General features: G+C 42.9%; 1 non-coding gene across 1 annotated transcript; it reads right to left on the minus strand.

Moving 5' to 3' along the window:
- Positions 1-1,357: 1,357 nt before the first annotated feature.
- LOC114809755 lies at positions 1,358-1,495 on the minus strand. The gene has a single exon (XR_003757533.1). It is a non-coding gene; the product is annotated as a small nucleolar RNA SNORA7 (small nucleolar RNA).
- Positions 1,496-13,621: the final 12,126 nt, after the last annotated feature.

Below are 13,621 nucleotides of genomic sequence, written 5' to 3' on the forward strand. Positions count from 1 at the left end.
CCCTGTGAGGATGGTTGGGTTACATTTAACATTCCTTCCACTGTGGTTCTCGAGTTTATCTGTTGTATCACTGCTCTGCTGTTCTATGTTACATAGAGAAGCAGCATGGTATAGTGCATAAAACATGGACCTGCGAGTCAGGGTTCTAATCCTAACTCCACCATTTGTCTGCCATGTGTCCTTGGGCAAGTCACTTCATTTCTCTGTGCCTCAGTTACCTCATCTGTAAAAATGGGAATTGAGACTGTGCACCCCACCATGGGACAGGGACTGTGTGCAATCTGATTTGCTTGTATCCACCCCAGTGCTTAGAACATTGTCTGGCACATAGTAAGCACTTAAATACCACAATCATTATTATTATTATTACTAATAGGGGACCCTGCCAGAAATTGTATAAGAAGCAGCATAGCCTAGTGGAAAGAGCACGGGCCGATGAGTCAGAGGACCTGGGTTCCAATCTCTGCTCTGCCACTTGTCTGCTGGATGATCTTGGGCAAGTCACTTAATTCCTCTGTGCTTCAGTTCTCTCACTGGTAAAATGGGGAGCCAATACTTGTTCTCCCTTCCACTTAGACTGTGAGCCCTATGTTGGACAGCAATAGTGTTCAATCCCATTACTTATTATAGTGCTTGGCATATAGTTTACCCTTATCTACTATAGTCATAATAATAATAAAAGCCCAATGTGATAACTGCAGTAGGTCCAAATCTCTTTACACCCAAAGAATATAGCACACTTTGGGACTAATCTCTGTTCCACCCTTGCTTGCTGTGTGACATTGAGCAAGTCACTTGGGAATACTTGGAGGCTTTGTTGTTAACCTCATTAAACTAAATATATGGCAAAGACCACCTTGGGTCAGCCCGATAGTCCTCCAGCCCAATATTCTCTCTCCTTTAGAGGCAACACAATGTTTGGAGAAGCAATGTGTTGGATGCCTGCCTTGATATCCCTCCTGAAGTTGAAAGATGAATCTTTAACATTCCTGACTTTGCCCGTCAACCATTTTAATCCATGGATTTAGCCAAACCTTCTTGGAATTTACTGCTACTTTCTGCCTTCACAACTCTGGTAACTTTCTGTATGAACCTCCTCACCTAGTGGCTTGTCATCTTGATCCGGGAGTCCAAACCACACCATCTTTAACTTGTCTTATGCTGTTGAGTCATTTCCAACCCATAGCGAGGCCGTGGACATATCTCTCCATCTGCATTCATTCTGGTAGTACATCCACAGAGTTTTCTTGGTAAAAACCCAGAAGTAGTTTACTATTGCTTCCTTCCATGTAGCAAACCTAAGTCTCCACCCTCAACTCTCTCCCATGCTGCTGCTGCCCAGCACAGGTGAGCTTTGACTTGTAGCAGATTGCCTTCCACTCACTAGCCATTGACCAAGCTAGGAATGGAATGGGTATGCTTCTGCTTGTCTCTCCCTTCCATAGGCAAGACCAGTAGAATACTGGAAACTCTCCAGGTGTGAATCTGAGAGGGGCACACCATCCCTAGAAATAATAATTATTATATTTATTAAACATTTACTAGGTGCCAAGCACTGTACTAAGTACTAATACAAGATAAACAAGTTAAAATACAGTCCCTGTCCCACATGGGGCTCAGAGTCTAATTAGGAAGGAGAACAGGAACTTAACCCAATTTATAAATGAGGAAATCAAGGGTCAAATAAGTTAAGTGACATGCCCAGGATCACACAGCAGGCAAGTGGCAGAGTCAGGATTAGAACCCAGATCCCCTGGTTCCCAGGCTGGTGCTCTTTCCAGTAGGCCACAATAGTACATATTATTGGAAGTAGTCTTCCACGTCAGATTCTAATAGATGCATATTCACCTCAGGATTGCTTTAGCTTTACTTTGGAAGACTCTCTCCCAGCTCCGTTTGTGCACTAATCAGCCTACCTAGGTAATTAAGCTATAATGAGAATATAACGAGGCTTATTAGCAACAGCCTTGTACCCAATTGATTTCTTTGTTTTGCAAATGTACTCAGTAATGACCATTTTTACATTAAGGGAAATGATCCCAAAAACCACACTCAGCCCCTGTCAATACTGGAGTCATATATATGGAGAACCTCTGAAAGGTCCCACATGAGAAGATCAACTTTGTGAGGTTTATTTGTCATGGGCTTCAGTGTCGCTGGAAATGACCCCAGGCTTCTGCCTTCCCACTCTACAGTTGGAGCTCTGCCAGAGATGGCTCAACCCTAGGCCAGGAATGCTTCCATAGCAATGCCAACCATGGGTTTGTGCGAAGTTCCCGAGAACAGTTTTGGGACATTCCAATTCTTCTGGGACAGAGTGTTCAGTTATTTTGATGAGGAATTCTACCTTTTCTCACTGGAAATACCACAAAGCTACAAATATTTCAGCCTTGATTTCTCAACTGTTCAGAACTCACAGTGGTTACGGAAGCAAAAAGCTTCTCCCCACACATGTCAGCTTTTAGAGTACTGAATTCTGCCAGAAGTCTCAATTATCTCCAAATGATGCTATCTTTAATTAGGAAAAATCATGCCTGTGGCAACTTAAAGTTTGTTTAACTTTTAGGTCCCATCTCTTCCCTGACTGCAATAGACAACGTGGTCATAAGCTTTTAATAAATGTGGAATTCATCGGCCTTGTATTTTACAGCACACATTTTCATTTAGTAAACAAACAGACCCATGTCCTCATTTCTCAGCATGACTGGACTGGAAATTAGTCCAGAAAAATAAAGGGCCCCTCTTGCAAGAATTACCTAAAATTACTTACTGGCAAGAAAGGAAATCACTGCTAGCTTGATTGCATTATCCTCTTTCTGTAATCCTTATGGCATTAAATACAGACTATGTGCCAGGCTTTGTGTTTAACACTGGAGTAGAATCATACGTACAGACATAGGCCCTGTCTGACTCAGGCTCATGATCTAAGAGGAAGAGAAAGGAGGTATCTTCTTCCCACTTTACAGATGAAGATGAGATACAGAGAGGGTGGGTGAGTGTGAGCCCCATGAGAGACAGGGACTGATTCTGACCTGACTGAGAAGCAGCATGACTTAGTGGATAGAGCATGGGCCTGGGAGTCAGGAGGTTATGGGTTCTAATTTTGGCTCTACTACCTGTCTTGATCAAGTCACTTAACTTTTCTGTGCCTCTGTTCTCTCATCTGTGAAATGGGGATTAAGACTGTGAGCCCTACATGGGACAGGTACTGTGTCCAATCTGATTATCTTGTATCTGTCCCAGCACTTAGGACAGTGCCTGGCACATAGTAAGGGCTAAACAAATACCATAACTATACCTCAGGATGGAACTTGCCTATCATCTACATTGTATTGCACTCTCCCAAGTGATTACTACAGTCCTTAAATATAGTTTAAGCTGCCTAGATGGTAAACTTGTTGTGGGCGTGAAATGTGACCATTATATTGTTATAGTGTATTCATTCATTCATTCATTCATTCATTCATATTTATTGAACACTTACTGTGTAGATCACTCTACTAAGCACTTGGGAGAGTACAGTGAAACAATAACATATACATTCCCTGCCCACAATGAGCTTACAGTCTCTGCACACCATAAATGCTCAATAAATACTATTGTTTGACTGATTGATACAGTGTTCTGCATGCCGAAAGCGCTCAATCAATACCATTGATTGACTGCTCATTTAGACAGGGTGGGCAGTGGCAGAGCTGGAATTAGAAGCTGTGGCTCCTGGCTCCCATCCCTTTCTCTTTCCTCTAGACCATGCCACCTAAAACCAGAGCTCCTGAATTAACAATAGAATTCTCACGGATTCCAGGACAGGATTGCTCCGTTCTATTAAAATGCTACCTCTCAGGGCAGTCCAGTACCCATCTATTCAACTGTGCTGTCATGTGGTATGTAGATGAGCAGGGCCTATCTTGATGGCCTATTCCCCAAATTTCATCCCCTCATAGCTCATTCTTCAATACAATTCTCTCTCGGGGCAAATTTCAACTACCTATTCATTCATTCGTTCAATAGTATTTCTTGAGCGCTTACTGTGTGCAGAGCACTATACTAAGCACTTGGGAGAGTACAATGTAACAATAAACTGACACATTCCCTTCCCACAATGAGCTTATAGTCTATGCTACTTTCCTGTCCCCACACCCTAAATTAGCCACTTTGAAAATTTTTGCTTGGGAGCAAAAGCCACGGTTCAAACATGGGATGCAGTGAGCTGTAAAATTCAACTGAGAAGTAGCATGGCTTAGTGGATATATTATAGGCCTGGTAGTCAGAAGGTCCTGGGTTCTAATTCTGGATCGGTTACTTGACTGCTCGATGACCTTAGGCAAGCCACTTAAATTCTCTTTGCCTCAGTTACCATATCTGTAAAGTGGGTTTTAAGACTGTGAGCTCCCTGTGAGGAAAACGAACAGGGACTCTGTCCACTCTGATTACCTTGTATCTACCCCAACACTTAGTACAATGCTGGGCACAAACTAAGTACTTAATAATAATATTTAATAATTATGGTATTTGTTAAGGGCTTACTATGTGCCCAGCACTGTTCTAAGCACTGGGGTAGATACAAAGTAATCAGGTTGTCCCATGTGGGTCTCAGTCTTAATCCCCACTTTACAGATGAGGTAACTGAGGCATAGAGAAATTAAGTGACTTGCCCAAGGTCACACTGGAGACAAGTGGTAGAGCTGGGATTAGAAGCCATGTCCTCTGACTCCCAGGCCCAAGCTCTTTCCACTGAGCTACACTGCTTCTCAGCCACACTGCTTGCCCGTGGTGAGGGGAACTGGTTGGGTAGGGTGTCAGCTTTGTGTAGCCTATCACTTCCTGGGTATTGCATCTCACCTGGCAGGCCCAATCAAAGCTTCAAAAAAGCCAAGGTCACCACTTTCTGCTTCACATGCAAAATTTTCAATACTTCAGTTCTACATGGACTATTAAGAAACTGTCAGAGAAACTCTGGAAATGGTGAAGTCATTCCACGGGGGCCATCAATTTCCCCAAATATCCATCAGGTCTAGCAGGCTCCACAAGGAAATCCTCATTTAGAAAGTGTCAATTCTTATTATTGATGTCCCCAAAACATCTGCTAAGTATTTCTGTCTGCGAGGTGAGCTCACAGGAGAAAGAAAGGATGAACAGCCGCTCCAACTGTAATGAAAACTCTGGCAATATGGGTCCCTTTGACTAAAGGCCATATTCACTTCTTAGGACTTGAGGCTGAAGAAGCAAATACAAAGTGAGATGGGAATAAAAATGAGCAGGGACAGCAGAGTTCCTGTTGTGGAAATGATATGCAATTCACACATCTTCCATGCATGTTCATTTGCATTCATGTTTGGTTTTCACATTCTTCCTCTCCACTGAGTCCTCCAAATTCTCTACCAATCTCAAAATACATTCCCACTCCACTCCTTACCGTATGAATGAAAGATAGATCGTAAACTCCTTGTGGGAAGGAAGTGTGTCCACGAAGTCTGTTGTACTCTCCCAAGCACTTAATACGGTGCTGTTCACAAAGTTCAATATGATTGACTGATTGATTGGTAACCATATTAACATCCTGTATTTCCCAGATCTCATGGGTGCATCATCTCCTCCCACGCTCTTGACTCCCATTCTTTTTGCTCTTTTTCAAATGGAATTTGCTAAGCATTTACAATAATAATAATACTTGTGGTATTTGTTTAGTGTTTACTGCTTGCCATGCACTGTACTAAGCTGGATACAAGCAAATCAGGTTGGACACAGTCCCTGTCCCACATGAGGCTCACAGTCTCAATTCCCCTTTTACAGGTGAGGTAACTGAGAGAAGTTAAGTACCTTGCCCAAGGTCACCCAGCAGACAGGTTTGCAGAGCAGGAATTAGAACCCATGACCACCTGACACCCAGGCCCATGCTCTATCACTTCTCCATGCTGTTTCTCCCAATATGTGGCAAGTACTGTACTTAATGCTGGGATAGAGACAAGCTAATCATGCTGGACATGGTCCATGTCCTACATGTGGCTTTCAGTTTTTATCCCCATTTTGCAGATGAGGTAACTGAGGTACAGAGAAGTAAAGTGACGTCCAGGGTCACACAGAAAACAAGTGGTGGAACAGGGATTAGAACCAAGGTCCTCTGACTCCCAGGCCCATGATCTTGCCACTAGGCCATGCTGCTTCTCTGCTTCCCCTTCATACTTCTCATCCAGTCCTGCTTCACCTTCCACAACCCACTGCCTACACTGAACCATAAATTACGCTATTACCGGCTCAGATCAATAGTCCTACTATCTCAGAGTAGCAACTGGATGCCTGGAGGAGCGGTGTAACATCTGTTCCTCTAGACATGGATTCTAATTTTTAGAAATGTACTGTCTAATAGTCATAGGTTTTCCTCATTGTTTCTTTAACTTTCCTCCTAGTAACCCATTAAGGACTACTCATCCACTAATTTAATCTCAACCCCTCTTGAAGCTATTGATATTTTCTGCCTGCCAAACTTCCTGTGGTAACAAATTCAATATGTTAACCACCCACTGGGGAAAGAAGTGATTTTTTTGGCATGATTTGTTCCTACCACCTTCAAGCTTTGAAGGTTGTGGATTTGGGTGAAATAAAGTCAATATTTGCTATTTCCATACCCCCCTTCTTAATTCCATCAACTGCAATCATGTCCCAACTCAGCCTGCAAATTTTAAGCTGAAAAGCCCTAACATTTTTGCAATATCCTCCATCCTGCTTACCATCTTGTTGGGCTTTCTCTGTATCTTCTCCAATTCTGCACTTGTGATGCTAAGTGATTTGGGTGGGAAATACAAGTGATTCATGGTAATTTTACTCTTACAACTTTCTTCTTTTGCTAAAAAACAGTGTTAGCATTATTCCTTCCCTGACTCAATTTCCCATAGCTCTTATAGATTATTACAAACCTTCAGGTCGCTCCTAAAGCCTTGAGAAACCCCAACTCCTGCCCTCCATTCTGCTGACCTTATAAACTATTTCATTAACAACTTAAACCCTGGCATGAGTTATTCCTCAACATATGGCACATTGAGGAAAGGCCACAAGATTTCTAAAATAATCACCTTCTTTTAGAAGAAAGAAGAGAGACCTGGCAGTGGAAATCCCTAAGGTATCTTACCACTTTCTTTTATAGGCAAGATTCTAGCCAGAATCCTTCCTCACAGGTTACTGAAGAATATAGTTAACTATACACTGATCATCAAATGCACTACCTGAATCCAAATGTGATTTCAGACCAAAAGGCATAGGGTGACCATATGTCCTGTACTTTGCAGGATATCCCATTTTTAGTCCAATTTTTCTTCAAAGGTCCCATGTGCCATGTGAAATCATTATGTGATGCACTTTGTCCCATATTTCTTCCTAAGACACTTGTGCCTTCATCCCCACAGGGCTGGCCCTGCATCCATAACAAAAATCATTGTGCATGTTTTATTTTTAACCTTGCCCTCCCTCCAGACAGGTAAATATATGCCACTGTTCCAAGATCCCTGGTCTGGTGGTGGTATTGAATGCTTTGCAAGGTCATTGACTACAGTATAGAAGTCTCAATGTTGCTGTTACACTTTTCTTGTAACTGTCATGCTGGAAAGATTATATATGTGTTTTTAAGGTGACTACATACATCTGCTAATTTTAACTCTGCTTCTTTGTATCAGGCACTGTTCTAAGAGCTGGAATAGGTACAAATGAATCAGGATTTATGTAGTCCCTTTCCCCCATGTACATTCACAGTCTATGTAGAAGGGAGGATAGGTATTGAATCACCATTTTAAAGATGAGGAAACTGAGGCACAGAGAAGTGAGGTGACTTGCCCAAGGTCACACAGCAAAGTGTCAGAGCTGAAATTAGAACAGTACATCCTCTGACTCCCAGGCCCGTGATCCTTCCACAACACGATGCCACTTGCTCAGCTCAATAAACTATACACATCATTACATATTAATCAAACAATCTATCAGTGGTATTTATTGAGTGCTTACTATGTGCAGAGAATGGCACTAAGCACTTGGGAGAGTACAGTACAACCAAGTTAGTAGACACAGTTCCCTATCCACAATGATTTTATAATCTAGAGAGGGAGGCGGATGTTAATATGAATAAAAAGTAGATGATATATAATTTAAAGATAAGAATATAGGAGCAGTGGGAGTTGAGGATAGGAGGAATATCAAATGCCTAACAGTCACAGATCCAAATGCAAAGGTGACAAAAAAGGGAGAGGTTGCCCGGGAAAAGAGCTTAATTAGGGAAGGCCTCCTGGAGGAGATGTGACTTTAATAAGGCTTTGACAGTAATGAGAGAAGTGGTCTAGCATATATGCAGTCAGAGGGAATTATAGGCTCGGGGGAGGATGTGGGAAAGAGGTCAGCAGCAAAATAGATTAGATCAGGGCCTGGTGAGTAAGTTGGCACTAAAGAAGTGAAGTGTACAGTAAGTGCTCAGTAAATATTATGGAATAATTGATTGATTGAAGGAGCTTATGGTCTACAGGGGAGACAGATATTAAAATAAATTATGGATAAGTACATAAGTGCTATGGGGCTAAGAGTGGGATAAATAAAGAGTGCAAATTATAGTGCAAGGCCAATCCAGAGGGGAGAGATAGTAGAGGAAATAAGGTCTTTGTCAGGTAAGGTGTTTGGAAGGAGATGCGATTTTAATAAGGCTTTGAAGATGGTCAGACTGTCAGATATGAAGTGTAGTAGGAGACTACTGAAGTAAGGTAGGAGGTGTCAGCTGATTGAGAGCTTTAAGCCAATGATAAGGAGTTTCTGTTTGATGACAAGGTGGATGGGCAACCACTGGAGAGTCTTGCGGAGTGGCGAGTCATGGATTGAATGATTTTTTAGAAAAATGATCCGGGCAACAAAATGGAAGTATGGATTGGATTGGGGAAAGACAGAAGGTAGGGAGGTCAGCAAGGAAGCTGAAGCAGTAGTCAAGAAATAGCAATGTACTGACTACTACACCCTAGAGTAGGGGCTGGCAATCGATAGCTCAGGAGCTATGTCTAGTTATTAGAACCAAATGTAACATCTGAGCAAAGAAGCCCAGTCCATGGGGCAATCACCTCCATAGACACAGCACTGTGACAGTGACACCTTTAACTGCCCCTCACAGCTTTTGGGGCAGGAATTAGTTTGCTCTCCCAGCTCCTCTGAGCTGGAGAGAGGCAGAAGGAAGGCAATGTAACAACAGTACTCCTTGCCTTCTGTTGGCACGATGTGATCTTACTTGATGTGGGGATCACTGGGGTTCCTATTGTTCTTAAGAGTAGGCAGGGCACTTCCCTTTCCTCCCCAAAACCACCCAGAGGAGTGACCAAACCTCCTTCCCTGATGGTGAGTCTTCCCTCTTCCCCAAGTATAGGACCCCACAGACCACCCACTATTGCCACCATCAGTATTGCAATAGCAGCACCAAGAAGGCCAGGCAAGTTGGGTCCCTGCCCAACCATCCACCATCCACCCACCATGGGCACTGGAGAAGAGGTCCAGAACAGTTCACTGAGATCAGCCACAGGTAGGCTGTGTGCCCAAGAAGAAAGCACAGAGACAGGGAGTGAGTCTGCAGGTCCTGGACTGAGTTCTGTGTGAACTCATGGAAGACCCCACAGGTTTTAAAGAAGAGGAAGTAGCAATCTCCATGGATTCCAGATCTGGTGTAACTCAGAAGCAGCAGTGGCCAAGGAGGAGGAAAAGGGGCTGAGTGAGATGGTGTCAGTGTAGCAGGAATGGTAGGGGGCTCTGTAATTCTAGCATCTGCCATCCTGCCTTCCCAAGGCAAATAACTAGAAATGTGGACTCTCTCTCTCTCTCTCCCTCTCCCTCCCTCCCTCCCTCCCTCCTTGCCCCACCTTTTCTTTCCTCTTCTTTCTCCTTCTCCTCCTCTGCCTCTTGCCTCTCCTCCTTTGTTTTTCTCTTTCCTTGTCTCTCTGATTCCTGTTAGAAAAAGCAATTTGAGTTCAATATTAACTTTAACTGATTCATCTTATTATTTCTTTATATCACCCCCACAATGAAGTAAGTTATGCAAATGTGTTTCAATTTACAATCATCTCTGCCCTCACCAATCCATACTTCAATCAGCTATCACAATCATTTTTTTCTAAAATATGGTTCTATGCATGTCTCCTCAATCCTAAAAAATCTCCAATATTTGTCCATTCCTCTCTGCATGAAGCACTCCTCACCATTGAAAGTCAATGGCAAGGCACCCAATCATCTCTTTCTCCACTACTTTTTCTTACTCCTCACATACAACTTCTTTAATACCAACTTATTCCCCATGCTTCACTCTTGCTTTCCTCACCGCCAACCTCTTGTTACCACTCTCGGTTTTGCCTGGAACACTCTCTCTCTTCACTTCCAGCAGACTACTGCTTTCCCATCTCATCCCTTTCCAAAGCCCATCTCCTCAGGAGGCCTTCCCTGATTATTTTCTCATCTCCCCACCTTATTTCCCCCACAACTGCCACTTCAGCACTTCCACATCACCTAAGCACTCATCTCACCCCTATAGCCTGCACAATGCCATATTTAACCTCTATTGCTCCTTCTTACCTGAGAACTCCTTTAGTGTCTTTCTTTCCTGCTAGGTTATAATCTCTCTCAGGGAAGTAAACATGTCTACCAACTCCATGTAATGTCTCAAGGGCTCAGGACAGTGTTCTACACACCGTAAACTTTCAACAAACATCATTTATTAATGGATTGATAGGGGCACATACCCAAGGAATCATATAAATACTTATGAATTGCTTTACGGATTTGGTACAGTGCTCTGGAATGAGGATTTATCTTCCAAGCAATCAAAAAAGAGAGTAAGATTCATAGAAGAAGTAGGAGGAGGTAGAAGAGTAATAGTACTGATTAGGCACTTATAGTTTGAAAAGCATTCTATGAAGCTTTGGGAAACAATACAGATGGGGGAAATTAGTCACGTTACCTGATCAACCAATAGATGGTATTTATTGAGTGCTTATGGTATACAGAGCTTGAGTGAGTACAATATAACAGAGTTGGTTGACATATTCCCTGCTCACAAGGAGTTGACTCTCCTCACTCCAGTCCATACTTTACTCTGCTGCCTGGATCATTTTTCTACAAAAAGGCCCAGTCCATGATTCCCCATTCCTCAAGAACCCCCAGTAATTGCCCAACCACCTCAACATTATTATCATTATTATTATGGTATTTGTTAAGCACTTACTATGTGGTAAGCACTGTTCTAAGGGCTGGTGTAGATACAAGGTAATCAAGTTGGACACAGTCCCTGAACCACATGGGGCTCACAGTCTTAATCCACATTTTACAGATGAGGTAACTGAGGCACAGAGAAGTAAAGTGACTTTCACAAGGCCACACAGCAGACAAGTGGCGGGGATGGTATTATAACCCATGACCTTCTGACTCCCAGGCTCATGATCTAGCCACTACACTATCCTGCTTCTGATGTCACATCAAACAGAAATTCCTTTCCATAGGCTTTAAAGCATTCAACCACCTTGCCCCCCTACCCCCCAGCCAACCTTACCTCACTGCCTTTCTACTACAACCCAACCCGTGAAATTCACTGCTCTAATGCTGACTTACTCACTGTACCTTGATCTTGTCTATCTAACCTAAAACCTCTGATCTGGAACGCCCTTTTTCTTCATGTCCGACAATCACTGTCCCCCCTTCAAAGTCTTAGTAGAAACACATCTCCTCCAAGAGGTCTTCTCCAACTAGGCCCTCATTTCCTTTTCTCCCACTCCCTTCTGTGTAGTCCTTGCACTGGATTTGCACTCTTTACTCACCCCTTCCTCAGGCCCCCAGCTTCTATGCATGTCTGTAATTTATTTATATTAATGTCTGTCTCCCCCTCTAGACTGAAAGCTCATTGTGGATGGGGAACATGTCCATCTATTCTGTTATATAGTATACTCCCAAGCACTTAGTACAGTGTTCTGCACACAGTAAGTGCTCAATAAATACTATGGAATGATTGATTGATCGAAGGAGTTTACGGCCTACAGAGGAGACAGACATGGAAATAAATTATGGATATGTACATAAGTGCTACAGGGTTGAGGGTGGGATAAATAAAGAGTGCAAATTCTAGTGCAAGGCCAATGCAGAAGGGAGAGGGAGTAGAGGAAATAAGGGCTTGGTCAGGTAAGGTATTTTGCAGAAGATGCGATTTTGAAGATGGGGAGACTATCAGATATGACGGGAGAGAGAGTTCCAGATCAAAGGCAGGTTGACCTTTGGGTGTCAGTGGCAAGCTAGACAAAATCTCCCTAGCATCAAGCAACTCACAATTGAAGTGGGAGGGGACTGGCAACAGAAACAGAAGGAGAAATGAAACAATTGAAAAAAAAAACTAAAACAACATAAGGCAAGGAGAAAAACACACAAAGTAAACACAAACAGAACCAGAGAAACAAAAGCTAGAGAAGCAGAGATTTAGGCCTTTTGGCAGTTCAGAGTCCAACAAGTCCATCTGCAGGTGGCTACCTCAGCTTCAGTAGCCACTACCATCCTCCAATTGCTCAGAATGTTGTGGAGGCCTCACACTGCCACTGCCTCCAAACTTCCCACCCCAGTGATGCAAGGCAAGATGGGATATGGAGAAGCAGCATGGCGTAATGGATAGATCAAAGGACTGGGATGTAGAAGGACCTGGGTTCCAATCCTGGCTCTGCAACCTGTTTGCCCTATGACCTTGGGCAAGTTACTTCACTTCTCTGTGCCTCAATTCCCTCATCTGTTAAATAGGGATTAAGACGATGAGCTCCATGTGGGACAGAACCTGGGTTTCGGAGTCAGAGGTCATGAGTTTGACTCCCAGCTCTGTCACTTGTCAGCTGTGTGACCTTGGGCGAGTCACTAAATTTCTCTGTGCCTCAGTTACCTCATCTGTAAAATGGGGATTAACTGTGAGCCTCACGTGGGACAACCTGATTACCCTGTATCTCCCCCAGCGCTTAGAATAGTGCTCGGCATATAGTAAGCGCTTAACAAATACCAACATTATTACAGAGACTGTGTTCAACCTGATTTGCTTTTATCTACCCCAGAGCTTAGAACAGTGCTTATCACATAGTAAGCACTTAATAAATACCACACAAAAAATTGGGGTGTTTGGGATCATTTAAAGGAGCCCAACAGCGAGGCAGCAGGGCTGCCCAGTGAATGGAGGCTTGCTAGTAGTAAACATATTTGTTGAGTCTCTAATGGATGCCCAGCTCTTTACTAAGTGTTTGGGGAGAGCAACAGAAGCACAATATGTGTTCCTTGCTCACAAGCAGCTTACATTCTAATTGGAGGAATAGAAACAAGAAATACTGAATATGCATATAAACAAAAATACATGTAAACATGCATAAAAATACATCCATAGATAGATTCATACATAAATGAATACACGAATAAACAAGTGAATTAGAGAAGGCTGAAGGATTGTATGATTCAGGGTAATAATAAATCGTCGGATTTTTGAATAGATTTCTTGTTCTCAGATTTGTTTTTTGTCCACACTGGGATTTTAGATGGGCTTTGAAGGTTCAAAAGGCTGATGTCTAGTATGTATGGTAGAGAAGGAAGTTTGTAGCTCTTGGTGAGG

The sequence above is a fragment of the Ornithorhynchus anatinus genome, chromosome 2, assembly GCF_004115215.2.
Source record: "Ornithorhynchus anatinus isolate Pmale09 chromosome 2, mOrnAna1.pri.v4, whole genome shotgun sequence".
Lineage (NCBI taxonomy): Eukaryota > Metazoa > Chordata > Mammalia > Monotremata > Ornithorhynchidae > Ornithorhynchus > Ornithorhynchus anatinus.